Raw genomic sequence first — 26,279 nt, 5'->3', positions numbered from 1 at the left:
CTACTCAGGAGGCTGAGGCAAGAGAATTGCTTGAACCTGGGAGGCGGAGGTTGCAGTGAGCCGAGATCGCACCATTGCACTCCAGCCTGGGCGACAAGCGTGAAACTCCGTCTCAAAAAAAAAAAAAAGGAAAAAGAAACATTCTGCATATTTTGTGCCCTCATTATCAAAAAATAAAATAAATAACAGTTCAATGTTTCTTGAAAGGGTTAAGAGCTGGAACTTTCCAGTAGAAAGCAGATCTCGTTTGGAAGAGGACTGCTGAGACTCTTGCTTGACTTCAAGCTTCCCGAGCGAGACTCTGAAGAGCTCCGAATCAGACACAGAGGCTACAGCGATCAGGCTCCTGTGTCAAAACAGTTCATCTCCGTCACAACTGTGCAGGGGACCATGCAGGCCGAACAGAAGAATCGTCACAGAAGCTTCGGCCAACTGTGAAAAGAACATTTCAAGCAAGTCAGAAATTCTCCCAGGTGTCTTGTAATCAAGAAGAAAAAGAGAGGCAAGAGAAAAATAGAACCTGTCAGAAAGAGTGGCTGGCGATGGTACACAGAATGGGCTCTTACTGCCATTTCAGCCCCTCATTCTAATGAGCTCATCTCTCTTTGTTCAGTAAAAAGTGGATGATGAGGGAAGGACAAAGAGCTTGGAAGAGAGGAATGATTTTGTCTGCTTTTGGCAGAGATAGTGAATGGTCTCTTGGCTGCTTCAGTGGCCAGGCTATTATAAAAAAGTAGGTAAAGATTTTCTCATGAAGAATGATTGAATAGGACTATGGTGGGGCAGGGGTATCCTGTCTATAGCAAAGATCTTATGGGGACAATGACCACAGCATCTTTTATGTGGACCTGTATGAGTAACACATCATTCCAAAACATAGTGACTTACAACAACAGTCATTTATTTAGATCTCAGTTCTGTGGGCTGGCTGGGCAGGTCTTCTGGTCTGGGCCAGCTTGGCTGAGTTCTGCTGGGCTCTCGTGCACCTGCGGTCAGCTGGCAGGTCGGTTGGCAGCTGAATGATTGAGGATGGCCCCATTCACGTCTGGCCGCTAGCAGGCTGTTAGCAAGAGTTATGGGCTGGCCGGTCACATGTCTCTCAACAGCCAGCAGAGGCTAGCACAGGTTTCTTCAGGCAGCAGCAGATTCCCAAGAGCAGCAAGGGAGGAAGCTTCAAGGCCCCTTGAGGCCTAGGTTGGGAACCTGTACACTGTCACTTCTAATGCACTCTGTTGATCAAGGAAGGCACAGGCCAACTGGGTGATCAACTATCCCGGTTTTCCCAGAACTGAGGGGTTTCCCAAGATGCAAGAGTTTCAATACAAAAACCGATAAAGCTCTGGACAAACCAGGATGGTTGGTCACTCTAGTGGCTCAGATTCCCCAAGGAGTGGGGAACTTATAAAACTCCCAAGAAGGTATATAAATGGCCACTAGCACATGAAAGTCTCAACATCACTAATTGTTAGGGAAATGCAAATCAAAATCTCACTCACTAGGATAGCTATTATAAACAACAACAGGCCGGGCGCAGTGGCTCATGCCTGTAATCCCAGCACTTGGGGAGGCCGAGGCAGGCGGATCATGAGGTCAGGAGCTCGAGACCAGCCTGGCCAACATGGTGAAACCCCGTCTCTACTAAAAATATAAAATTAGCCAGGCATGGTGGCGGGCACCTGTAATCCCAGCTACTCAGGAGGCTGAAGTAGGAGAATGCTTGAACCCAGGAGGTGGAGGTTGCAGTGAGATCATGCCACTGCACTCCAGCCTGGGCGGCAGAGCGAGAACTCTGTCTCAGAAAAAAATAAAACTAAAATAAAAAATAAACAACAACAAACAGAAAATAAGTATAGGCAGGGATGTGGAAAACTTGGAATGCTTATTGGTGGGAAATGTGACATGGTGCAGCCACTGTGGAAAATGGTATGGTGAATCCTCGAAAGATTCAACACAGAATTACCATATGATCCAGCAATTCGAGTTCTGGATGTGTACCCCAGGGACTGAAGGCAGGGACCCAGGTATTTGACATACACATTCCCAGTAGCATTATTCACTATCACCAAAAGGTGGACACAATCGACGTGTCCATCGACAGATAAATGGTTAAACAAAAGATGGTGTATACAAACAGCAGAATATTATTCAACCTTAAAAGGAAAGAAATTCTAATACATGTTACAACATAGATGGACCTTGAAGATACTACGCTAAGTGAAATAGGCCAGACACCAAAGGACAAATATTGTATTTTTCCATTTATATAAGGTACCTCATATAAAGAGTAGTTAAATTTCTGGAGACAGGAATTAGAATAGTGGTTGCCAGGGGCAGAGGGGAGGGGGACGTGGAGAGGCTGTTTAATGTGTGCAGACTTTCAGTTTCACAAGATGAGAAAGTTCTGGAGACGGATGGTGGTGACTATAGCACAACAATGTGAACATACTAAATACCACGAAACGGTACATGCTAAAATGGTTGAGATGGTAAATGTTATGGTATGTATATCTTATCACAATTTAAAAAAAGGCAGTGGGGAAATAGGCTCCCCTATTGATGAGATTAGCTGAAACTATTGTGGCTATTTTTGCCATCTGCCACAGGGGCAAACAGGAATTTAATGAACTAAAGCCAAGCTGTTGCCGTGGCACACAGAATCTGAGTAAGTGTGCTCGGAGCCGGCAGGTGGCATCCAGAGAGTGACGATTTTGATACTCTTTCCTTTGGGAGCCACTCATTATTATTACTGGCTTATAAGCCATTACTGGAGAGCTTACGATGATTCAGTCAGGTGGGAAAAAGAGGAACTAAAGAAGGACCACGGACCGGGCGCAGTGGCTCACGCCTGTAATCCCAGCCCTTTGGGAGGCCGAGGAGGGCGGATCACGAGGTCAGGAGTTCCAGACCAGCCTGGCCAACATGGGGAAACCCCGTCTCTACTAAAAATACAAAAATTAGCTGGGCGTGGTGGCGGGCGCCTGTAATCCCAGCTACTCAGGAGGCTGAGGCAGGAGAATTGCTTGAACCCGGGAGGCAGAGGTTGCTGTGAGCTGAGATCATGCCACTACACTCCAGCCTGGGTGACAGAGCAGAACTCCATCTCAAGAAAAAAAGAGAGAAGGACCATGTGGATGAGTGAATGAGGTGGTGAGGATGTGTGGTAAGACTTTGGAACTGGCTGGAAAAACAGAACGAAAACAAAGAAATTACTGAAATGAACGGAGGAACCCGAGCCACCTTTCCCTGACTTCCCTACACCCTGGCACAGGGCTGGGCTCAGAGCAGGTGCCAGTAAATAACAAGCCTGAGAGGCAGCAACAGAGCCTGGCTCACAGCGACCTGGCTCCGTGCTGCCTCTGCCTCCAGGCCCTCTCTGTTTGCTGTTCATGGGATTCTGTGTTTATGGCAAACTCTGAGTGTGCTTGAATGTCTAATTCAACGACAGGAGGAGCAGACGGCTGGGAGGAGTGAGGAGTCATCGGAAAGTGTGGATAGCAAGGCTGGGGTAAAGGCAGAGAGCTACTGAAGGAAACCATGAAGCAGATGACCATGGAAAAGCACCAGCCTCCCAGAATGTTGCAGCTGCAAAGGGCTCGGAGAACACGTCATCCCCTCCTCCCACTAGGACGATGAGGAGAACGAGCCAGGAAGCTTCAGGGACTTGCTTATGGCCACTCAGGAAGCAGGAAGTGCAGAGCTGCTACTTGGGACATGGTTTTCTCACTTCTGAGTTGATGCTCTGTCCTCTACATCCAATGACTTCCTTTTTTTTTTTTTTTTTTGAGATGGAGTCTCACTCTGTCGCCCAGGCTGGAGTGCAGTGGTGTGATCTCAGCTCACGGCAACCTCCACCTCCCAGGTTGAAGCAATTCTCCTGCCTCAGCCTCCTGAATAGCTGGGATTAAAGGCATGTGCCACCACGCCTAGGCAATTTTTGTGTTTTTAGTACAGACAGGATTTCCCCATGTTGGCCAGGCTGGTCTCGAACTCCTGACCTCAGGTGATCCACCTGCCTTGGCCTCCCAAAGTGCTGGGATTACAGGCGTGAGCCACTGCGCCTGGCCTGTATCCAATGACTTCTGAGTCTCTATTGCATCTTCTCCACACTAGTCACCGGAAGAGGGGGTGGTAAAGTCCCACCCAAACATGTCTCCTTTCCCCAGATCTGATGCCACAGGTGAAACCATGCCCTCCGGTACACAGGAGCAAGGCTTCCAGCTCTCCTCGCCCTAGAAAGTCTAGCACAGCGGGTGTACCTGTCCTCTCATCAGCTGCTTAATTAAGGGGCTCCATTGTCTTTCCCAGTCAATTTTCCCACTCAGCTCCCCAGGAGAAGTTATTTTTAAGTGTTACCGGAATTACAGTACTAACCAAGTCTTTCTTCTCGGATCAGTGATTAAGACTTAACCTGCTCTGGGTGTGTTACTTAACACTTCGAGGTCGTAGGCGGGCATAGCGCATCGCAGGGAAGCTGAGGTGCCTGGGACTGAGTAGGACTGGATGCCATGACGCTCCCCATTTCACTGGAGAGAAAAACTTCTTGGAAGAGCCCCAGTTGGGAAGCATTTGGCAAGCTGATGTATTGATCCAATTGCGTTTTCCAGCTGGATAGGCTTCAATAACTGGGAAAAGCTAGTAATGAGCCCACAGCATTTGGCACCATTCAGGGCTCATCGTGGAGCTCTAGGAATCCCGGGATGGGGATCTATACACCTGATTAAGGGCCTGCTATGAGTAAGCTACCGGGAGACCAAGCTGACGGGATGAGGGCTCAGGAGACGCGAAGTGCTTGGTGTCTAATACCCAAGGAGCAAGCGTGGAGCCAAAAGCAAACAGAATCTGGAAATGCCAGCCTGAGCCCCAGTACTCTCCCCCTGCCATGCCTGCCTGTCGGGGCAGTGCCAGAGAGGCCTCTCAGAAGGTCAGGTCAGGCCAAGGCAGGAGGGACAAGCCAAGAAGCTAGGAGCTAAGGCAGTGGGCCGGAGGGTAGAGAGGCGCGGAGAGAGGGAAGCCCATGGAGGCCAAGCGTAAAGTGGGGTGGGACACTGTATTCGTTAGGATACAGGCCCAGCTACGTGGCACAGACACCCAGAGTAACTGTGGTTTCAAAAAGATAGACATGGGCCGGTGCAGTGGCTCACACCTGTAATCCCAGTACTTTGGGAGGCCAAGGCGGGCAGATCACAAGTTCAGGAGTTTGAGACCAGCCTGACCAATGTGGTGAAGCCCCATCTCTACTAAAAATACAAAAATTAGCCGGGAGTGATGGCACACGCCTGTAGTCCCAGCTACTTGGGAGGCTGAGGCAGGAGAATCGCTTAAACCCGGGAGGTGGAGGTTGCAGTGAGCCGAGATCATGCCTCTGCACTCCAGCCTGGGCGACAGAGCAAGACTCCATCTCAAAAAAAAAAAGACATGTGTTTCTTAAGTGAAGTCTGATAAAATGACCCTGCTCAGTGAAGTCATTGGAGGCTCAAACGTCTTTTCTCTTCTTGTTCCGACATGTCTAGATGGTCGCCCTCACGTGCCTTGTTCAGCATAGCTCACCACCACATCCACATTCCACCCGTGGACAGGCAGAAGGGAGCCTGGTTGGACAGGCCCCTTCCCCTTGCGGGCACGTTTCTCCTCACATCCTGCTGGCCAGAACTTGGTCACATGGCCATACCTAGCTGGGAAGGCTGGGATTCCTATTTTCTTTGAGTGACCTTGTGGTCTGCTAAAATATCTACTGCTGTGGAAAAAGGGAAGAATGGATGTTGGGTAGGCCACAGACATAGACTAGCTGGAAGTGGGACAAAATAGGGCCCACATGAGGCAAGTTCCAATACCAAGTGTGACACTCCTCTGTGAACGCAGTCAGGATGGTGGAGCTTGCAAATGATGGCTCTGCCCAGACAGAAGAGAGAAATACAGAGGAGACAGAGATTACTGTCGTCGGAAGAACTCAGGAAGGCATCATGTAGGTGTGCATTTGGGGGTTTCTTGTTTTGAGACAGGGTCTTGCTCTGTTGCCCTGCTTGGAGTGCAGTGGTGCAATCTTGGCTCACTGCAGCCTTGGCCTCCCAGGCTCCTATTATCCTGGATTCCATTCCTGCCACAATCGTCACACAACTGACCTGTCTTCTTGGTGTGCCCTTCCTCTTATCTATTGTCAGAATCCCGCCGCTACTTCAGGCCCGGGTTCAAATGCATTTGCAGGTATTTAAATGAGGGAAGAGATGGGGATATACTTCCCCCGCTCTCTCATGGGCCAGTAAAACAATGCTTTGATGCCGAGATAAGCAACGGAAAAGAACACAGGGTAAGATGAAGCTTGGGGCTCCAGACTGAGTTTATGCCTCCCCAGAAAGAGTTGAATCTCACAGGTTTTACATAAGCTGGTGATGTTTCCCACTGTGCGCTGAAAAGGCCAAAATCCTTGCCTTCTCCTCTCATGTATTTGTGGGTGAGACAGCTGTGCCCTCTAAGGTCCCACAGACACATCCTCCCTTTCTCCCTGAGCCCAGATGCTTAACACGGAGCCTTAACCCGATGCTCTCGTTCCCCGTAGGCATCTCTATGGGGACGGGGAGAGAGGATGGGAGCCAGGCTGGCATCGTTATGCATATGTAATAGAGCCGGAAGAGTTGTGAAACCCAGGAGATTCTGCTAAGCCGTTCCACAGTCAATAGTTGTTATAAAAATAAACTGATTCTGCTATTCAACAACAGTGAGCAATACCCTAGGGTTGCCAGCGCTGGAAGTACTCATACGTCTCTGGGCACACGGCTATGGGTGCAGTCCAGCCCACGCAGCACATACACAGACTCACCTCCCTCATGTTTTCAACTGATGAATCTGTAGCACTGCAACCAGGTATAGAGAAATATAAAGTCCCACATTTGAGTCAACAAAATAAAATGAAACAATCACCAACATAAGGGAAGCAGAGCTTGAGTGCGGCTAGTGTAAAAAAAAGATTGAAAGGTTTTTGTGGACTTCACATTTACTATAAGTCAATGGTATAGAGTAAGTATGAACTTGCTAATGGAGTTCTTAACTGTATTCAAACCAGTAGCGTTTTACTGGCCAGAACGCTACTGATGCTCCTGGCTTGAGTATAGTTAAGGACTCCATTAGCAAGTTCATACGTCACTATGGTCTGAAACAGGATTCTGTAACATATGAAGAACACGAAGATAGGCTGGGTGTGGTAGCTCATGCCTGTAATCTCAGCACTTTGGGAGGCCGAGGCAGGTGGATCACTTGAGGTCAAGAGTTCAAGATCAGCCTGGCCAACATAGTGAAACCTCATCTCTACTAAAAATCCAAAAATACAGGCATCATGGTGGGTGCCTGTAATCCCAGCTACTCGGGAGAATGAGGCAGGACAATTGGTTGAACCCAGGAGGCGGAAGCTGCAGTGAGACGAGATCATGCCACTGCATTCCAGCCTGGGCGACTGAGTGAGACTCTGTCTGAAAAAAAAAAAAAAAAAAGAAGTGCATGCAGATGAAAAGACTCCAGGATGATACAAGAACTCAAAATTGTGGAGGTAAAGTCAGAGAACTGAAACCCTACAGCCTGGAGGAGACTCAGAAGGCCGTAAGGACCACCTTCACATACCCAAAGGGTTGTCATGGGGATAAGAGAGCAATGCATTCCTGTGGGCCCAAGGAGGAAGTCATAGCCTGGCCAATTTTGTCTCAAAATGGAATTGTCTTAAAATGTAATGCTCTTTCTCACAAGATGGTGAATTCTCCCTTACTAGAATTTGGAAAAGAGCCTGGGTGAATCTGTAGGTGAGATGCAGTCACAGAAATGCACATGTTGGATAATGACAGGGCTAAGTGACCTCTTGAGTTTCTTTCAACTTTGAGGTTTTATAATTCCATGCATCTTTTTCTAATGAAACTTTCTGAGATAATTGTAGATGCATCTGCAGTTGTAAGAAGTAATCCACAGGGATCCTTTGTATTCTTTACCCAGTTTCCCTTCATGGTAAAACTTAGAGACTAACACAGACTCACAGCCAGGATACGGACCACTTCAGCGTGGTCTCATTCTTCTTGTGACTCAATAGTCCCTGCCCTTGAGGAGCTACCAGTCTAAAGGAGAAAAAAACACAGGCACAAGAAAAAATTGTGCTAGTTGAGCATCAGCCAGTTGAGTGGGACTACCAAATGCTACTGATGACCAGAAGACAGAGAGATCACGTCTGCCTAGAAATACGAGGACAGGCTTTCCAGGGGAACTAGACGGACTCTGAAGGACAAATAGGAACTCTACTGACAGAGATAGGCGTACTCAGTTAAGGACCTGAGGACCTGTGGCCATTCAGGCTCATTATTCATTAAGAGCTAGAGAAAAGATACATTTCCTTGTGAATGGCTTTCTCTTGTTAGACTTTTTTTTTTTTTTTTTGACCGAGGGTTTCACTCTGTCACCCAGGCTGGAGTGCAATGGTGCAATCACAGCTCACTACAGCCTCGACACCCACTCAACCCCACGCTCAGGTGATCCTCCCACCTCAGCCTCCTGAGTAGCTGGGGCTACAGGCACGTGCCACCACACTTAGCTAATTTTTTAAAGATTTTTTTTTTTTTTTTTTTTTTTACAGATGGGATTTCGTCATGTTGCCCAGGCTGGTCTCAAACTCCTGGGCTAAAGCGATCCTCCTGCCTCAGCCTCTTCAAGTGCTGGGATTACAGGCGTGAACCACTGTGCCCAGCCTCTTGTTACAGATCTAATACATAACCTGAAAGTGTCAAAGAAGCGAAGCTCAGAGACCCACTGGCAGCCTCTGCGCATGCTTCATCCAGTTCCTATGCCTCCCTAGGGCCCGTGTATGTAGGTGGTTAGCACCTGCTGAGTGAATGCATGAGCATTCACGAATGAGCAGGTTACTGCCCCTGTTGCCCCAGTTCTGCTCTCCTACCCCCGAAGAAGAGCATGCAATAGCGTGGAAAGCAATGGCATTGCTTTTGATCGCCTAAACCCTGGTGGTTTTCTTGTGCTACTGAGGAGCATGTGATGCTGGTTAAGGCTGAGCTCACGGGTGCCCCAAACATCCCTGACCCAGGCCAGTTAATTTTGCTCTCCTCTGTGGCCACAGGTTCTACACTCTATCCAAGGTGTACCACACTGTTCAAAGAAATCTCAGAATCCACAGTTGTTTACCTTTTCCTTAAACGTGTTGGTAATCGAGCCTGCAGAGCAAGTTTCTCTGCCTAGTTACCTTTGCCCCTGCCTGACCTCCCTCACCTCCGGGTTTGCGGTATGAGAAAGAAATGTGTTTCCTAGAAGCAAAGAATGGCAGAGCTGAGGGGTTTGGGGAGGAGGACTTCAAAATATGGAAACCATCTGGCTCCACTCCCTTCTTTTACAGACTAGAAAATGAAGGCCAGGAGGGGGCATGTCCTGAGCCCAGTGTCATCTTGGGAGCCACTGGGAACAGTCCAGAGCTGCAGCCTCCTGGCTCCTCTGTTGATGCTCACTCGGAGGCGTTCGGCTGTTTCCTCCTTCATGAAAGCCGGCCCCTCAAACCTCTTCCTGACGGCTGTGTGCCAAGAGTCTCTAATTCTTATGACAACACAGCATAGGAATTGGGTGTACTTGGTTTTCCTTATGTACAGAAGCATAAAAAAGATCAAAGCACTTACAGTTTGATGATGTTCCTAAATGCAAGTTCAAATTGCTGAGTGAAACAGCCAGCAATTCTTTTAGAGGCCTTTCTGGAGCAATTGCTCAAGATGGAATTAAATCGTATTTGCCTTTGGTTCCTTCTCATCCCTCCCTCTGCCTGAAAGGGGGAGGAGTGGGGACCCAACAAAGAACATCTTGAGAGACAATTGTTAATTGCAGATTTTTACCTGCCTGATGTTCTTTGGCTTTGCACATTAATTAAATAAAGACCAGGTGTCTTGCGATGGGTTAGCTGCCAGCTATGGTATGAGGTTAATAGATCCCAGCAAATGGGTAAGGGAAAAAGCTCTTGAGTTTTATGGGTCATTGATGCTGCTTCTCTCAGCAGAAATTACCGCAGAGAGAGAAAGAGCTCCTCGAGCTTGAGTGGCCTCGTTCATTAGAGAAGTGACCTCGTTCATTAGCGAGCTTCCACAGCTGCTCACGTGTTCACCACCTCCAGAGCCCGGAGAGTAGGCGGATCCCCTCTACAGTAGACCTGACTAAGCCATCAGCTCTGCAGGAAGCCAGACCCTCAAATGATTGATTATTCTAAAGGAAATTGGTTCAGGATTTCAAGGTTTGTGACCTGGGCCAGAAGCTGCCGACAGGACCCTAAGCAGCAGCTGGTAGTCGGTGGCGTGACCAGATGCTAGTCCCTTGTCTACCTACCCTTCCTCTGCTGGCTCCGATAACTTTTCTACCACTGCCAAAGCTGAGAAAGGGGTGATAGAAACAGAACCAGGCTTTTCTTGAGACAGAGTTTTGCTCTTGTTGCCCAGGCTGGAGTGCAACGGCGCGATCTCAGCTCACTGCAACCTCCACCTCCCAGGTTCAAGCGATTCTCCTACATCAGCCTCCTGAGTAGCTGGGATTACAGGCATGCACCACCATGCCCGGCTGATTTTTTGTATTTTTAGTAGAGAAGGGGTTTCTCCATGTTGGTCAGGCTGGTCTCGAACTCCCGACCTCAGCCTCCCAGGGTGCTGGGATTCCAGGTGTGAGCCACTGTGCCTGGCCAGAACCGGGCTTTAAAAGGTGCTCCGGCAGTTTAGTACACAGTTCTGCTCCTAAAGGCCAGGCCCCTTGCTCTGATCCCAATAAGAAGGACTTTGTATTTGAACACAGAGTGATGCCCCCATCCCAGCTCTCTCATGGCTTGGGGTGTCCAATTCCATTGGCAAGGCCAGGTCAGGCTTCCGTCTGGGGGATCCAGGGTCAGTGCTGAGGCCAGGATGAAGCAGGGGTAGGGGGACGCTGGGGCAGAGGGAAACAAAGGTCACTTCTTATTTACAAAGGACACATTTGTTCTAGCGTGTCAAGCCCTGAGCTTTTGCACAGTACTGGACCATTCACTGGAGCCCTGAGCTCACACTAACAAACTGAGCGGTTCCAAATGCTTCTCAAAGATCTGCCTTCCATGGTGACAATTCTGATTCACCACGGCTGGGACAGATTTCTGGACGGACAGACGATGAGTAACCAGGAGCCACACAAGGTCCCCCTGAGTCTCACCCATACGCTGTTTGGCGGCAGGCACACACGCCCTTTCTTTGAGGCTATAACAGATCATGAACACACATTGGTTTGTGTAACTTGAATTCCTTTCTAAAGAACCCTGGACCTAGTCCACCCTCCCCTACAGTCAGTAAACCAAAATGTCGTGGCTTTGGAGACCTGGTAGAAATGATGAAGCTGCATCTGGCAGCTAATAGTCATGCCATGTCATTCTCATCCCAGAAACCAGCAAGGCATCTAAGGTAGTAATTTAATCTGTTCATTTTTTGGTTTTCTGCCAACTCTTTTCCCAAACTAATTCCCCAATTGGTCCCTTGGCCCCACGACACTTTCATCTATACTCTTCAGGTGCCTTCCAAAGTCGAGGGACTCGTAGCTGGGGTTACCTCTAAAAATTGGGCCCAGGGGCCAGGCACGGTGGCTCATACCTTTAATACTAGCACTTTGGGAGGCCAAGGCGGGCAGATGCCTTGAGCCCAGGAGTTTGAGACCAGCCTGAGCAACATGGTGAAACCCCATCTCTGCAAAAAATAAAAAACTAGCTGGGCACATTGGTGCGTGCCTGTGATGCCAAATACCCAGAGGCTGAGGTGGATGGGAAGATCACTTGAGCCCAGGAGGTCAAGGCTGCAGTGAGCTGGGATCATGCCACTGCACTTCAGCATGTGCGACAGAGTGAGACCCTGTCAGAAAGAAAGAAAAAGGAAGGGAAGGGTGGATGGGGAAGGGGGAGGGGAAGGGAAGGGGGAGGGAAGGGAGATAGGGGAGGGAAGGGGAAAGGAAGGAAAGGGAAGGGAAGGGAAGGGAAGGAAAAGAAAGAAAAAGAAAAAAAAGAAAAAAGAAAGAAAAGAAAAATTGGGCCCAGGGAAGGGACCCACCTGGAGCGGAGAGTGGAGCAGGCCAAGGCTGGATGAGGCAGTGAGGCACCTGAAACTCAAAGGCAAGGAGGTGATCTCAAGGTCCCACGACCACAACGCTTACATGACCTTGACAGTAAGTGCATCTGTAAATTTTGCATCCTAGGTGCCTCACTTCCCTCACCTTCATCTTCGCCCTGGTGTGGAGGATATTTCTTTTTCTTTTTTTTTTTTTTTGAGATGGAGTCTCGCTTTCTCGCCCAGGCTGGAGTGAGTGGTGTGATCTCGGCTCACTGCAAGCTCCGCCTCCCGGATTCCCGCCATTCTCCTGCCTCGGCCTCCCCAGTAGCTGGGACTACAGGCGTGGCCACCACGCCCGGCTAATTTTTTGTATTTTTACTAGAGACGGGGTTTCACCATGTTAGCCAGGATGGTCTCCATCTCCTGACCTCGTGATCCGCCCGCCTCGGCCTCCCAAAGTGCTGGGATTACCGCGCCTGGCCCGTGTGGAGGATATTTCTATTCCTGAAGGAAGTAGTTCACTTCACTGGTGTGTAAGCCCTGGACAGCTTTTTAAAAAGATACCAGTGCCAGGCCAATTCCATCCAAACCTTTGGGCGTGGAGCCTGGGCATCTGGGACTCATCCTCCGGGGAGTCACCTGTGCAGCCGGGGTTACCAGCTGCTGGCCCGAGGGCTCGCTCTGGGCCACAGGTAATAGATGTTCTGCTGCCCTCTGGCCCGGACTCAGTTGTCTCTGACTTGTCTCCTTCAGGATTTTCTCTGGGTCCCACCAGTCCTGAGGTCTGGCTGAACTTCCGGAGAGACGCACTCAGGCCGTCTGCTCTTGGCTACAGTACCAGGCACAAACCTCTCTCCCAACTCCCAAGATGCCAGCCGGGCTTTCAGCTAAGTTCCTTACCAGCCTCTAGAGCATGTAGAGACCCCCCCCAAGTATATGCTGCATTCTCTTTGACGTGGCCACAGATACCCCCAAATACCTTGGCAAATAGACCAAACACCCTTTGCAAATAATACCCCAAATACCCGAGGTCAAAGTGCTCCCCTCAGCACATTGAACACATCTCCTCCCAGACTGGAACCCAGGAAGACCCGTGCTTATCTGACTGCCCACCTCCCCCTTTCCCACCATCCTTGGAAATAAAAGAGCTGGCTCCCCCTCCCCCTCCCCTCTTCCTGCCTGGCAGGGATCTCCCATACGCAAAACTCTGTGATCTAATCCTCCAGGCTTCTAGAAAATCCCCTCTCCTTAGCACTTGGCTTTTGAGCCTATTGTCAGGTTTGGGACTCACAAAAATGTAATCTGACAGTGAAACCTCAGCAATGGCAGATTGAGCTCCTCCCCTGAAGCACTGAAACCCCCTGCATGGGAAGCCCCAGAGCAACAAGGTTTATCGGAGAGAGAAACCCTCCTGAGACTTTCCAACATCATCTCCACTCTACATGTTTCGTGCCAAAGCTCAGCATTTGACACACAGCCTTGGAACACACGGACTGCGTTCTGGGTCTCTACCCATCACTCTGTCAGCATTTGGAGCGGAAGGTAGAAGGCAGACGTTTTTAATCCCATCTCATATCTGTATAGTGAGTCAGAGGAGAGAACGAAGTGAGACCAGGGGCCCTCAGAGGGCAGGCGGTGGAGTGAAGGAGATAGAAAGTGAGAGACGAGGGTTCGGAAGTGGATCTGGAGTTTCTGTTTGTGGATTCAACTTACTAGGCTCTTGAGCAGGTCCTCATATATTTTATTGAGAAAATTGAAGTCTTTGGCCCAGTTATGAAAAACTGAAAAATGCATAACCCATCTCTTTCTAGACCTGGGTGCACAGTCTGGACTGGCCTCATGCATATTGATTTACCTGACTCTCCCCCTGCCCCCACCCCACCCCCACCCAGGCTCTGTCTCTCTGTCAGTCTCTCTGCAAACACTCCCTTTGCAGGTTGGTGCGGCTCACTTCTCCCTCTCCAGGAAACTCATCCTGCATCTCACTCCTCTCTCCTGTCCTGCCCCACTGTCCTACCCTCTGGTCTGTGGCTCAGCAGGGCTTCATGCCAGCCCACAGGCCCTACTTCTGTAGCTGCGCAAACATCGCTAAGCCCTCCAGGCTCCCAGGAGCTGGGCCTGCCCTCCACAGGAGATTAAGAGCCACAGTGAGTCAGCAGCCCAGCTGGGCCTCTGTCAGCTGGGGCATTCCTGGTCTCCTCTCCCCTCTGGACCCCTTCTCCCCGTTCTGCCAGCCCTTAAGACAGCATCTGCCCCACACTGGGCCAGCAGAGTCCCAGCGTGGCCCCCTCCATGCCCCGATCCCAGCTCTGGAACTGTCCCGCCAAATGCCTTGGTCTTGATGGTTGACCGTGTCTACAAGGCAGAGCAGCCCGCAGCTGTGTGGTCACAGTGGCGTTCTGGAAGACTGAGGGAATGGGGTGTGGACGCCTCGTCTCGGTGGCTGTGGCCCTCTGGGTTCAAGGAGTGAGAACTAAGCAGTTGCCAAGGCTCATCCGTAGGCCCTGGGTGCCCGCGCTCTGAATCACAGCTACTGTACCGTGCTGAGTCACCGCCAGGAACCTGAGGAGACAATAAGGGACTAATTTTCAAAGATTTGCCAGCATACTCGGGCTTTTACAAATGCTTGATGATTATTGCCAAAAATAGGTATTGGTTTAGGGTCTCCAGTGCTGTCCCGGCAGCTCTGTTGATGAGGGGCCTGCACCACGTATGCAGTCCAAACCTCGCCACTGAGGGGGCCTGGATGTCAGCAAGCTGGACATCCCTAGACTCCACAGGGCGGGCATTGTGGACCACGCCTTTGCTGCTCGAGGGGAGGCGGGGAAACCGCAGGAGGAGCTCTTAGTGCCAACTTTGAAGAACAGAGATTGTGTCTTTGTGCCAACTACTCTGAGTCACTTAATGCCATTCCCATTCACGAGAAGAGAAAAATCTGGTACACAGGACTAAGTTTGAATTTCCAATTTCTTGGCAATCCAAGAATTTCAGGCTTCTATAAATAACAAGTCCTCCAGTGCTCCCGCCTCTGACGAGGGCTGCCCCCTTTCCAACCTTGTGTTCATTCAGTGAGCATTTAGCGAGCTACAGACCAGAGGTCTCAGAGCCGCCCTGCACCTTAAAGATTCTGTCATGCAACTCCTCACTTAACTGACGAGCAGGGGTGGGACTGGTCCAGGACACAGAACTAAATACCAGGTGCCCAGCCCTGGGGTGAACTCTACAGAGAGAAAGATGGGTGGGACACAACCTCTTCTCTCAGAGTCCCAGATTACCATGAGAAGCAATCACTTGCTCATAGAGCAATGATTCAAGGGAAAATGTAATTCTATTCATAAAAAGTTGAAATGGCCAGGCACGGTGGCTCACACCTGTAATCCCAGCAATTTGGGAGGCCAAGGCGGGTGGATCACTTGAGGTCAGGAGTTTGAGACCAGCTTAGCCGACATGGAGAAACCCCATCTCTATAAAAATCCAAAAATTAGCCAGGCGTGGTGGCGGGTGCCTGTAATCCCAGCTACTGGAGAGGCTGAGGCAAGAGAATTGCTTGAACCCATGAGGTAGAGGTTGCAGTGAGTTGAGATCACACCACTGCACTCCAGCTTGGGCGATAGAGCAGGACTTTGTCTCAAAAAAAAAAAAAAAAAAAAAAGTTGAAATGAAGAATCGTGGGAGAGCAAAGACACAAGGTCATTCCTGCACAAGGAATCTGGAAGGATATCACGGGGAAGAGCATTAGAGTTGACGCTTCAGAGATCGGTTGGATTTAGACACTCAGGGGTAGAAGAAAAGCGAAAGGATATGCAGATAAAAGAAACAGCTTAAGACAGCAGAGATGGGATGCCTAAGGAACGCAGGCCAGTTTGGCTGTTATATAGGATGCTGAAACTGAATGATGGGGGTGGGAAGGGGAGTCTGTTAGGGGGCCGGATGATGGAAGGTATGGAATGACAGGATGAGGAATTTGAACTTCACCATCATTAGCATCTAAAAGCACCAGATGGCAAGGTGCCAGACATTTTACTGAGCACGATTACTCATGTATTGCAGAGTCTGCACTTTGTAGGAACTTGGAATTTAAGAAAGAATAAAATTATGGACAGATATTGAAGCTATATATTATACATAAATCAAAGCAGTTAACACATAAGTATTTAGGTATAAGTAAAGGAGCAAGTGCATTTAGTGGACTAGTGAGGGAAGAAGGCATCTGGGAATTTGTTCCTGGAAGGGATCCCTCTATCCTCAGCCTCCCCTATGTTCTCCAGCTCTGGGGAAGGCCCAGAAAAGCGGAGATAGCAGTCTTAATATTAGACACTGACTTAGTGGGGCTTTGTGTCTTCTAGATAGCTTATTTTTGAGATGGAACAATTCCTGGAGCCTCCCATCCATTCTTATTCATTGCTCTAGCTCTCCTTTAAGTCCAGTCCTGTGATTGTAGCCCATAGAGGAACACAGATTGGAGAGGACAGGGGATGGTGGACAAGGCCCACTGAGTACAGTTGTATCTACTGCACAAGAAGTGGCAAGTAAGTATCGAAATCCAGACCTCCTCCTCTCATTGAGTCAAAATGAGCTGTGTCCATATGGCAGTGAGAAGGGTGCTTTTTCTAGTCCACGCAAAGGCATTTTGTGGGATCGTGGTCCTGACAGAGATGCGACCAAACAGCTTCTCTAGATAACGCTTTCCAGCCTTACCCTCCGACTACTTCCTACTATGGGACATGGGAAACACTTCCAGCCTGACGCCCTGGGCCAGGTGCCAGCACGGAGACGACTCTCAGCCACCCGGCTCTCTACCCTCACCCCTAGCTTGTTTATACTCCGTTAGGCTGGAGATCTGAGAAAGGGCAGAGGGAAATGTTCGCTAAACTAGATCAAAGACTGAGAAGAATCCACACACATACTCTAAGCAGCTATTGAGTCTGGCCCTGCCATCAAACTGTCGAACAGACCTCTGACTATCCTGTCAGACTGTGTCCAACACAGCACTCAAAACTCTAACGTGTCTGGGCATGGTGGCTCCTGCCTGTAATCCCAACACATTGGGAGGCTGAGGCAGGAGGATCGCTTGAGCCCCGGAGTTCTAGATCAGCCTGGGCAAGACAGTGGGACCCCGTCTCTACAAAAAATAAAAAAATAAAAATTGACCTGGCATGGGAGCACGTGCCTATGGTACCAGCTACTTGGCAGGCTGAGGTGGGAGGAGTACTTGAGCCTGGGATGTCGAGGCTGCAGTGAGACTTGATCTCGTGACTGCACTCCTGCCTGGATGACAGAGCAAGACTGTGTCTCAAACAAACAAACAAATAAAAACCCACTTCAATGCAATGTAAGAGTTGGAAGCCCCTCAGAGCCCATGGACAGCAGCCCCCCTGCTGCCCCACCACATGCTATCCCTGACGGGAGCTACCCAGCTGCTGTCTGCGCACTTTAAATGAATGGCAGAGCTGACGAGCCCCGATAGCCTCCTCGTTGTGAGAGAGCTCTGGTGGTTCTAGCAATCTCCTCTTTTTGTGTAGCTGCAATTAGACCCCTGTAACTTCCGCTATTGATTCAGATTCTGTCCCCTGTTGCCCTGTAGATTTGCAGGTAAGAAAAGAAGAAACAGAAAAAAATAGCCCCTCCACAATAAGCTGTTCCTTTCTTGCCTCACTCATTTGTCTGCACCACGAGGTCAAACCGCGTAAGAAACACCCTCAATACTCCCAGCTCAACATTCCCCTATTGCCCATGTTATCACATTCTTTGCCTTCTTCCTGTTCCCAGCTTCTGACTCTTGGGCTGGTTTTCTGACCACAGGTTGGCGAGAGTCACTTGGATCTGATTCCCCTCAAGCACTGGCTCCTGACTTCCCTCCTCAGAGCCCCCCGCCACTTTGATCCTGCTCCTCCAGGCAGCTCAGGGTAAATGCGTCGCATGCGTCAGCTCCAGGGTCTTTATGAACAGTTGCGCGGGTTGTGCATTTTCCTTCTGCATTTCAGCCCCCAGACCGTACCTTTGTTCCCTTAGGTTCCTGCTGTGGCAGTCACTGTCCCTGCTGAGTTCACTGTGTCCCTTTGACGGGGCAAGATAGAGGTAGAAGAAAATGAGGCCTCCTTCTCTGGGGTGCCCTGGTCTCCCAACAACACACCTACCTTTCCCAAATGATTATTTGCTCTGAGAGGGCAGGATACACCTCTTACTTATCTCTGGGTCCTTATGACTGAGTCCAGCCCAGGGCCCTAGGCCAGGTGGAGGCTCAGGAAGTGTTACCTGAGTGAATGCATGAATAAATGTTAGGAGAGGAGGGTTTGACTTCTAGGGGTGAGAGGAGAGAACGATGAGCAGCAGGGAAGGATGAGAAGACCCCCGGGGGTCTCGCTCTCCCTGGCAACTGCTCAGATGACTTGCTCTCAGAAAAGAGCTCCTGGTCATGAAGTCACTCTGCTGTGTCTGGCTTCCTCGCAGATGCCCTATTTCCTTCTCTACAAGGCCAATCTTTCCCAGACTGGTCCTTGGAAAAAAAAACAAAAACAAAAACAGGCCTTTCCAAGCTCCATCCCTTCTTTTCCACTAAATCTTTAACAAAGCCGGACACCCGTAAGTCCTCTCCTGCAACAGTAACGATGAGGCCCTGTCGTGCAGTAAAGTGCTGGCGGGGGAGGTGGAGAGAACAGGAATGAAAAGTAGTCTGAAGGCTAAATCAGGAGAACTTGACCCAGAGTGAGTGGTCAGTAGAGACACAAGGTGGAGAAGGGAGAGAGGAGTCAAAAGTTCTCCAAGAGAGGGTGGTGGTCCCATGGATGAAATACAAATGTAGGCTGGGCGCGGTTACAGGCTCACCCCTATAATCCCAGCACTTTGGGAGGCCAAGGCGGGTGGATCACTTGAGGCCAGAAGTTCGAGACCAGCCTGGCCAACATGGTGAAACCCCATCTCTATCAAAAATACAAAAATTAGCCGGGCATAGGGTTGGCACCTGTAATCCCAGCTACTTAGGAGGCTGAGGCAGGAGAATCGCTTGAACCCAGGAGGTGGAGGTTGCAGTGAGCTGCGATTGTGTCACCGCACTCCAGCCTGGGCAACAAGAGGGAAACTCCATCTCAAACAACAACAACAACAACAACAACAACAACAACAAAATAAAAATAAAAATAAAGAAATACAGATGTTGAAAGGATGTGCCAACTGGAGCAGACAATTAGTTTGAGTTTGATTTTGTGCATTTTTGAGGTGTCATCTGGACGAACAGTCAGGATTGTACAACTGGTTATTGGAGGTATAAGACTCAGTCTTCGGTAAGACTATTGTAATAGAAACATAGAAATCTGAGATGATGGTGAGCAAGTGAGGGTGGGAAAGTTTGCCCTAAGACTAGTTTCTGTGTCTTTCAGCTGTTTATATCAGGACAAAGGCCCAGCTGCCCCTGTCCCAGAACTGCGAGGAAGCACAAAGAAAGAGAACTTAGTATGTTCTAGGAACTGTGCCTAATGTTCTACACAAGCCACATATTCAATTCTTACTAGATATCGAGACTAACACTATCCAATAGAAGTTGCTGTGATGATGAAAATGTTCTCCATATATGCTAATACTGCAACTACTAGCCCCATTTGGCTATTGAACACTTAAAATGTGGCTAGTACAACTAGGAAACTGAATATTTCATTTTATTTACATTTAATTCATTTAGGTATAAATGTAAATAGCCATGTACAGCTAGTAGCTGTCATATTGGAAGAGCAGATCTATTTCAACCTCCTCAATTCATAGGTGAAGAAACAAAGTGACTTTCTCAGCAAAATTATTTTCATTAAAATATGAACTAATTTGCCAACATTCCATTTTCATGTACCTCTTTTTGTATAACTGAGGCTCTATGTGCTTACTATGAACCCTGACATAGTTAAAATTTAAAACCTGAATAGCAAAAAAGATCTTTTGATGAATGGAGGGTTTTGGTAAACTTTTACATTTGTTTTTAATGTTAGGGCCAATTGGATTTTTTTAGTGATTTAGATATTCATTAATATTAACACAGATAAAATAGTTAACCTTGATTGAGTACTTATTACATGTTAGGTACTTGTATTAGTTGTCTATTGCTGTGTAACAAGATACCCCCAAACTTAGCAGCTTTAAAATAATAAACATGTTGTATTAGTTCATTTTCATGCTGCTGATAAAGACATACCTGAGACTGGGCAATTTACCAAAGAAAGAGGTTTAACTGGACTTACAGTTCCACGTGGCTAGGGAAGCCTCACAATCATGGTGGAAGGCAAGGAGGAGCAAGTCACATCTTACATGGATGGTGGCAGGCAAAGAGAGAGAGCTTGTACAGGGAAACTCCCGTTTTTTTAAAACCATCAGATCTTGTGAGACTCATTCACTATCACGAACAGTGCAGGAAAGACCTGCCCCCATAATTCAGTCACCTCCCACTGGGTTTCCCCCACAACATGTGGAAGTTGTGGGGGTCACAATTCAAGATGAGATTTGGGTGGGGACACAGCCAAACTACATCATTCCTCCCTGGCCCCTCCCAAATCTCATATCCTAACATTTCAAAACAAATCATGCCTTCCCAGTGGTCCCCCAAAGTCTTAACTCATTTCAGCATTAACTCAAAAGTCCAGAGTCCAACAGCTCATCTGAGACAAGGCAAGCCCCTTCCACCTATGAGTCTGTAAAATTAAAAGCAAGTTAGTTACTTCCTAGATACAATGGGGGTATAGGCATTGGGTAAATACAGCCATTCCAAATGGGAGAAATTGGCCAAAACAAAGGGGCTACAGGCCCCGTGCAAGTCCAAAATCCAGCAAGGCAGTCAAATCTTAAAGCTCCAGAATGATCTCACTTGACTCCATGTCTCGCATCTGGGTCACATTGATACAAGAGGTGGGTTCCCATAGTCTTGGGCAGCTCCGCCCCTGTGGCTCTGCAGGGTACAGACTCCCTCCTGGCTGCTTTCACAGACTGTTGTTGAGTGTCTGTGGCTTTTCCAGGCGCATGTTGCAAGCTGTTGGTGGATCTACCATTTTGGGGTCTGGAGGATGGTGACTCTCTTTTCACAGGTCCACTAGGTGGTGGCCCAGTAGAGACTCTGTGTGGGACCTCTGACCCCACATTTCCCTTCCACACTGCCCTAGCAGAGGTTCTTCATGAGGGCCCCACCCCTGAAGCAAACTCCTGCCTGGGCATCCAGGTGTTTCCATACCTCCTCTGAAATCCAGGCAGAGGTTCCCAAACCTCAATTCTTGACTTCTGTGCACTCACAGGCCCAACACCATGTGGAAGCTGCCAAGACTTGAGACTTGTACCCTCTGAAGCCATGGCCCAAGCTGTACTTTGGCCCCTTTTAGTCACAGTCCCTAGGCTGCACACAGCACAGAGACCCTGGGCCTGGCTTATGAAACCATTTTTTCTTCGTAGGCCTCTGGGCTTCTGATGGGAGGGCTGCCATGAAAACCTCTGACATGCCCTGGAGACATTTTCCCCATTGTCTTGGGGATTAATATTCAGCTCCTCATTACTTTCTGCAGCTGGCTTGAATTTCTCCTCAGAAAATGAGTTTTTCTTTTCTATCACATTGTCAGGCTGCATATTTTCTGAACGTTTATGCTCTGCTTCCCTTATAAAACTGAATGCATTTAACAGCACCCAGGTCACATCTTGAATGCTCTGCTGCTTAGAAATTTCTTCTGCCACATACCCTTAATCATCTCTCTCAAGTACAAGTTTCCACAAATCTCTAGGGCAGGGGCAAAATGCCACCAGTCACTTTGTTAAAACATAGCAAGAGTCATATTTACTCCAGTTCCCAACAAGTTCCTCATCTCCTTCTGAGACCACCTCAGCCTGGACCTTACTGTTCATATCACCATCAGCATTTTTGTCAAAGCCATTCAACAAGTCTCTCTAGGAAGTTCCAAACTTTCCCACATTTTCCTCTCTTCCGAGCCCTCCAAACTGTTCCAACCTCTGCCTGTTAACCAGTTCCAAAGTCACTTCCACATTTCTGGGTATCTTTTCAGCAGCCCCCTACTCTTGGTATCAGTTTACTGTATTAGTCTGTTTTCACACTGCTGAGGAAAGACATATCCAAGACTGGGCAATTTACAAAAGAAAGAGGTTTAATTGGACTCACAGTTCCACATGGCTGGGGAAGCCTCACAATCATGGCAGAAGGCAAGGAGGAGCCAGTGACATCTTATGTGGATGTCAGCAGGCAAAAAGAGAGCTTGCACACGGAAACTCCCATTTTTAAAAAAAACCACCAGATCTCGTCCCCATAATTCAATTGCCTCCGACGGAGTTCCTCCCACAACACGTGGGAATTGTAGGAGTTACAATTCAAGATGAGATTTAGGTGGGGACACAGCCAGACCATATCACATGTATTATGTCACACAGTTTCTGAAGGTCAGGAGTGACTTAGCTAGGCGGTTCTGGCTTAGGGTCTCTGAGGTTGCAGTCAAAGTGTCATCTGAGGCTTCAGTCTTCTGAAGACCTGATGGGTGGAGGATCCACTTCCAAAATGGCTCACATATGGCTGTTGGCAGGAGGCCTCAGTTCCTTACCACATGAACCTCTCCACAGGACTGTTCGTAACACGTGATCCAAATGATCCCCACGAACAAGTGATCCAAAAAAGAGAGTGACCAAACAGGAAGCCTCAATGCCATTTTATGACCTAGCCTTGGAAGTGACGTATCATCACAGTTGCTGGATTCTATTGGTTACACAGACCAATCCTAATACCATACAGGAGGAGATCCCATTAGGGTGTAAATACAGGAGGCAGAGACTGTTGAGGACCATCCTGGAGACTGGCTCTCTCAGTACTTCACATATACAACCTCACTTTATCCTCACAAAACTAGGAAGTAGAGGCCCTGCTTCTATAGATGAGGTGATTATGGCTCAGAGAGGAGAAGTGAATTCCCGACGTCTCTCCGGTAATAAACGGCAGAGCTGTGCCTCCCCCAGGTCTCTCACACAAAGGCTGCCAAATCTACATGTTTGCACTAACAACCACTCTACTACATCACTCCAACAGGAATCCTTCTTGATCCATGCCCCTGACTCAACGCATTTGGCAGCTGCTAAATCTTTATCAGAAAATGTTCGTTCCTGATGTGTTAAAGAAAGTTTAAACTGGGAACAGAAACATTTTTCCTTACCACAATCAAATGCAACTCATGATAGTAACAAATATAATACTTAGTTAGAAAATATTAGACATGGCCAGGCACAGTGGCTCATGCCTGTAATCCCAGCACTTTGGAAGGCCGAGGCAGGTGGACCACGAGGTCAGGAGATCAAGACCATCCTGGCTAACACGGTGAAACCCCGTCTCTACTAAAAATACAAAAAATTAGCTGGGCATGGTGGCGTGTACCTGTAGTCCCAGCTACTCAGGAGGCTGAGGCAGGAGGATCACTGGAACCCGGGAGGCGGAACTTGCAGTGAGCCGAGATCATGCCACTGCACTCCAGCCTGGATGACAGAGTGAGACTCCATCTCAAAAAACAAAAACAAAAAGAAAAGAAAATATTAGACATATGGTCATACCACCCTGAAGGTGCCCAATCTTGTCTGACCTCAGAAGCTGAAACATTAGACAGTCTCGTTAAAATCAGGAACAAAAATCTCTACCATTACTACTATTATTTAATATTGGGAAGATCTGATTCATGCAATAAAATAGAAATAAGAAGTAGAATTATTCAAAAGAAGAAAAAATTATCATTAGAAATTCCCAGATACTCAACTGAAAACACATGCCAATATTAATGAAATTTCATCGAAGGACTGTATCTAAGACACACGGTGCGGAGCAGGTGCTTCCTGCAGATCAGCAATGACCAGCAACAAGACACAACAAATCCTTCCTCCCCAGCTCCCCTGTGCCACCCCGAGCCTGTGCTGCGGTCACACTCATTCTGTGGTTGGGCATTTGCACCTTGTCTTAGTCCCTTTGAGCTGCTGTAACAAAATGCACTAAACGGAGTAACTTGTAAACAACAGATATTTATTTCTCATTGTTTCAAAGGCTGGGAAGTCCAAGATCTAGGTGCCTGCAGAGTCAGTGTCCGATGAGGACCCACTTCCTTCTCACTGGAACCTCACATGGGCGAAGGGGCTAACTAGCACTCTGGGGTCTCTTCTATAAGGGACTCATCTCATCCATGAGGGCTCCCCTCATGACCTACTCACCTCTCAAAGATCCCACCTTCTAACACCATCACCTTGCTCATTAGGTTTCCCCTGTGAATTTTGGGGAGACATACAGTTCAGATCATAGCATGGCTTGTGTGTGGAGCAGGTGACCTGAATGTATGCAGCTGAAGGGCTGGGAGGTGCGATAGCTACATGAGGAGCCCTCATGCTGGAAGTAAGTGTTCTAGGTCATCCTAGGACTGTCCAACCCCCTGAGGCATAACACACAAGATCTCGCCTGCCGCTTTGGGTTTTCCTTTTCAGAGGAAAATAAAGGATGGGAGGTAGGATTCTGGCAGGAACCGGTCAGTGTCTCACCTGTAAAAGCTGAATAGAGTAGAAAGTGCTCCTGATTTTTTAATCTGGAAGATCTAGGTTGGGGTCCTGGCTCTGGCACTATTCACCCTGTGTCCTTGAAGAGGCTACCCACCTCTGTATTCTTCACTTTCTTTCCCTGTGCGGGGAAAGTTGAATTGCCCATCTCCTAAGGGTCGTGGGAAGAGTGGAGTACGATGATGAGGGAGAAGAGCTTTGCAAATGAAAGTACAATGGAAACAGAAAGTGAGACTGTTAGCATCAAGGAGGGCTCCATGCCAACCTGCTGACAAAGCCACATTCAGTGCCAGCTCTCTGACTGGTCCCATACTCTGCATTTGATCCAGCTGTAACACTACACCCTGGTTCCACACAGGGCTTACACTTACGTGAACTGACCACAGTGAGCTGCTTCAGACTCTGTTGAGTCTTTTTTTTTTTTTTTTAAATACAGAGTCTTACTCTTGTTGCTCAGGCTGGAGTGCTGTGGTGTGATCTCAGCTCACTGCAACCTCCACCTCCCAGGTTCAAGTGATTCTCCTGCCTCAGCCTCCTGAGTTGCTGGAATTACAGGCACCTGCCACTATACCTGGCTAATTTTTTTTTTTTTTTTTTTTTTTTTGTATTTTTAGTAGAGACAGGGTTTCACCATGTTGGCCAGGCTGGTCTCGAACTCTTGACCTCAGGTGATCCGCCCACCTCAGCCTCCCAAAGTGCTGGGATTGCAGGCGTGAGCCACCATGCCTAGCCCCATGTTGATTCTTGTGGGCAGGGAGGACAGGCACAGGAATGCAATTATCTTGCAAGATTATCCAGACCCAGTTTCCTTATCCAAGGATGAGCTTTGATTTCTCCAATGGCTTTGTTGATATTGTGATGTCTACTGTGAGGTCCCAGGGTCGAACAGGCAGCATTTTTTAGGTATCGCCTCCTTTTTCAACAGGGAGATGGTGGTACATCCCATCTCAGGGCAATGCTTGATGCCCCTCTTGGGCTCTAGGTCTGACCGGCAGGAGAGCTGGTGACCCAAGGTAGGTCCCAGGGGCAATGACAAGGACAAGCTTCTGAAATGTCTTGGGGTTCGAGTGGGCAAACGCCATGAGCGACGCAGAGCAGGGATGGAGGAAGGGCAGCCTCAGCAGTCATCAGAACATAGAGAGCAATGGGCAGGAGCTCAGAGAACACGGAACAGGCCAGGGAGCCAGGAGGAGCCCGGAGCGAGGCAGAGGCTTCGGGCTCAGGGCCCCTCGCATCTTAGGAGTTTGAGCTTGACTCTCCTGCTTACAGCCCCCACCTCGGTGGGCCTTCAGAAGTACCATGCTGGACCCCAGATAGGATTTCCCAGGTGAACGTCTCTCCACCTGACTTTCTCCTGCGTGTTGGGAAACACAGACGTTCGACGGTGGCTGACTCGTTACTGAGCCCTCTCTGCTTAAGAGGAGCCGTTCCCCCAGCAGAGAAGAAAGTGCATGTGTGTATGTGGCATGCGAGTGGCGGGGACGGGGCTGTTGCTTAGGACATGGGGTTGGCTGCTCCCCATATTCCTGAAATGACAGCAGAGGCCTACATCCACAGCCAAGGCTGTGTGGGCTGCTGTGGAGTGCAGACCCCAGGACCCCTGCAGGCTGAGTATCTGCACTTGGATACTCCTCCCCCTCCACTGGGTCCGCCCTGGCCACAGGACACCGCGGGGTC

The 26,279-nt window shown here is 48.8% G+C and overlaps 1 long non-coding RNA gene across 1 annotated transcript in view; it reads left to right on the top strand.

Annotated features, from left to right (window-relative positions):
* LOC102128101 (uncharacterized) overlaps positions 1-22,301 on the top strand; it is a 50,380-nt gene extending 28,079 nt beyond the window's left edge. The window contains exon 4 of the long non-coding RNA XR_012430544.1: positions 208-22,301. This is a non-coding gene — a long non-coding RNA (uncharacterized lncRNA). The remainder of the gene's footprint in view (positions 1-207) is intronic.
* The last annotated feature ends 3,978 nt before the right edge of the window (positions 22,302-26,279 follow it).

The sequence above is a fragment of the Macaca fascicularis genome, chromosome 2, assembly GCF_037993035.2.
Source record: "Macaca fascicularis isolate 582-1 chromosome 2, T2T-MFA8v1.1".
NCBI lineage: Eukaryota > Metazoa > Chordata > Mammalia > Primates > Cercopithecidae > Macaca > Macaca fascicularis.
The sequence above is the reverse complement of the archived record's forward strand: the minus strand, read 5'-3'. Positions and strand labels throughout refer to the sequence as shown.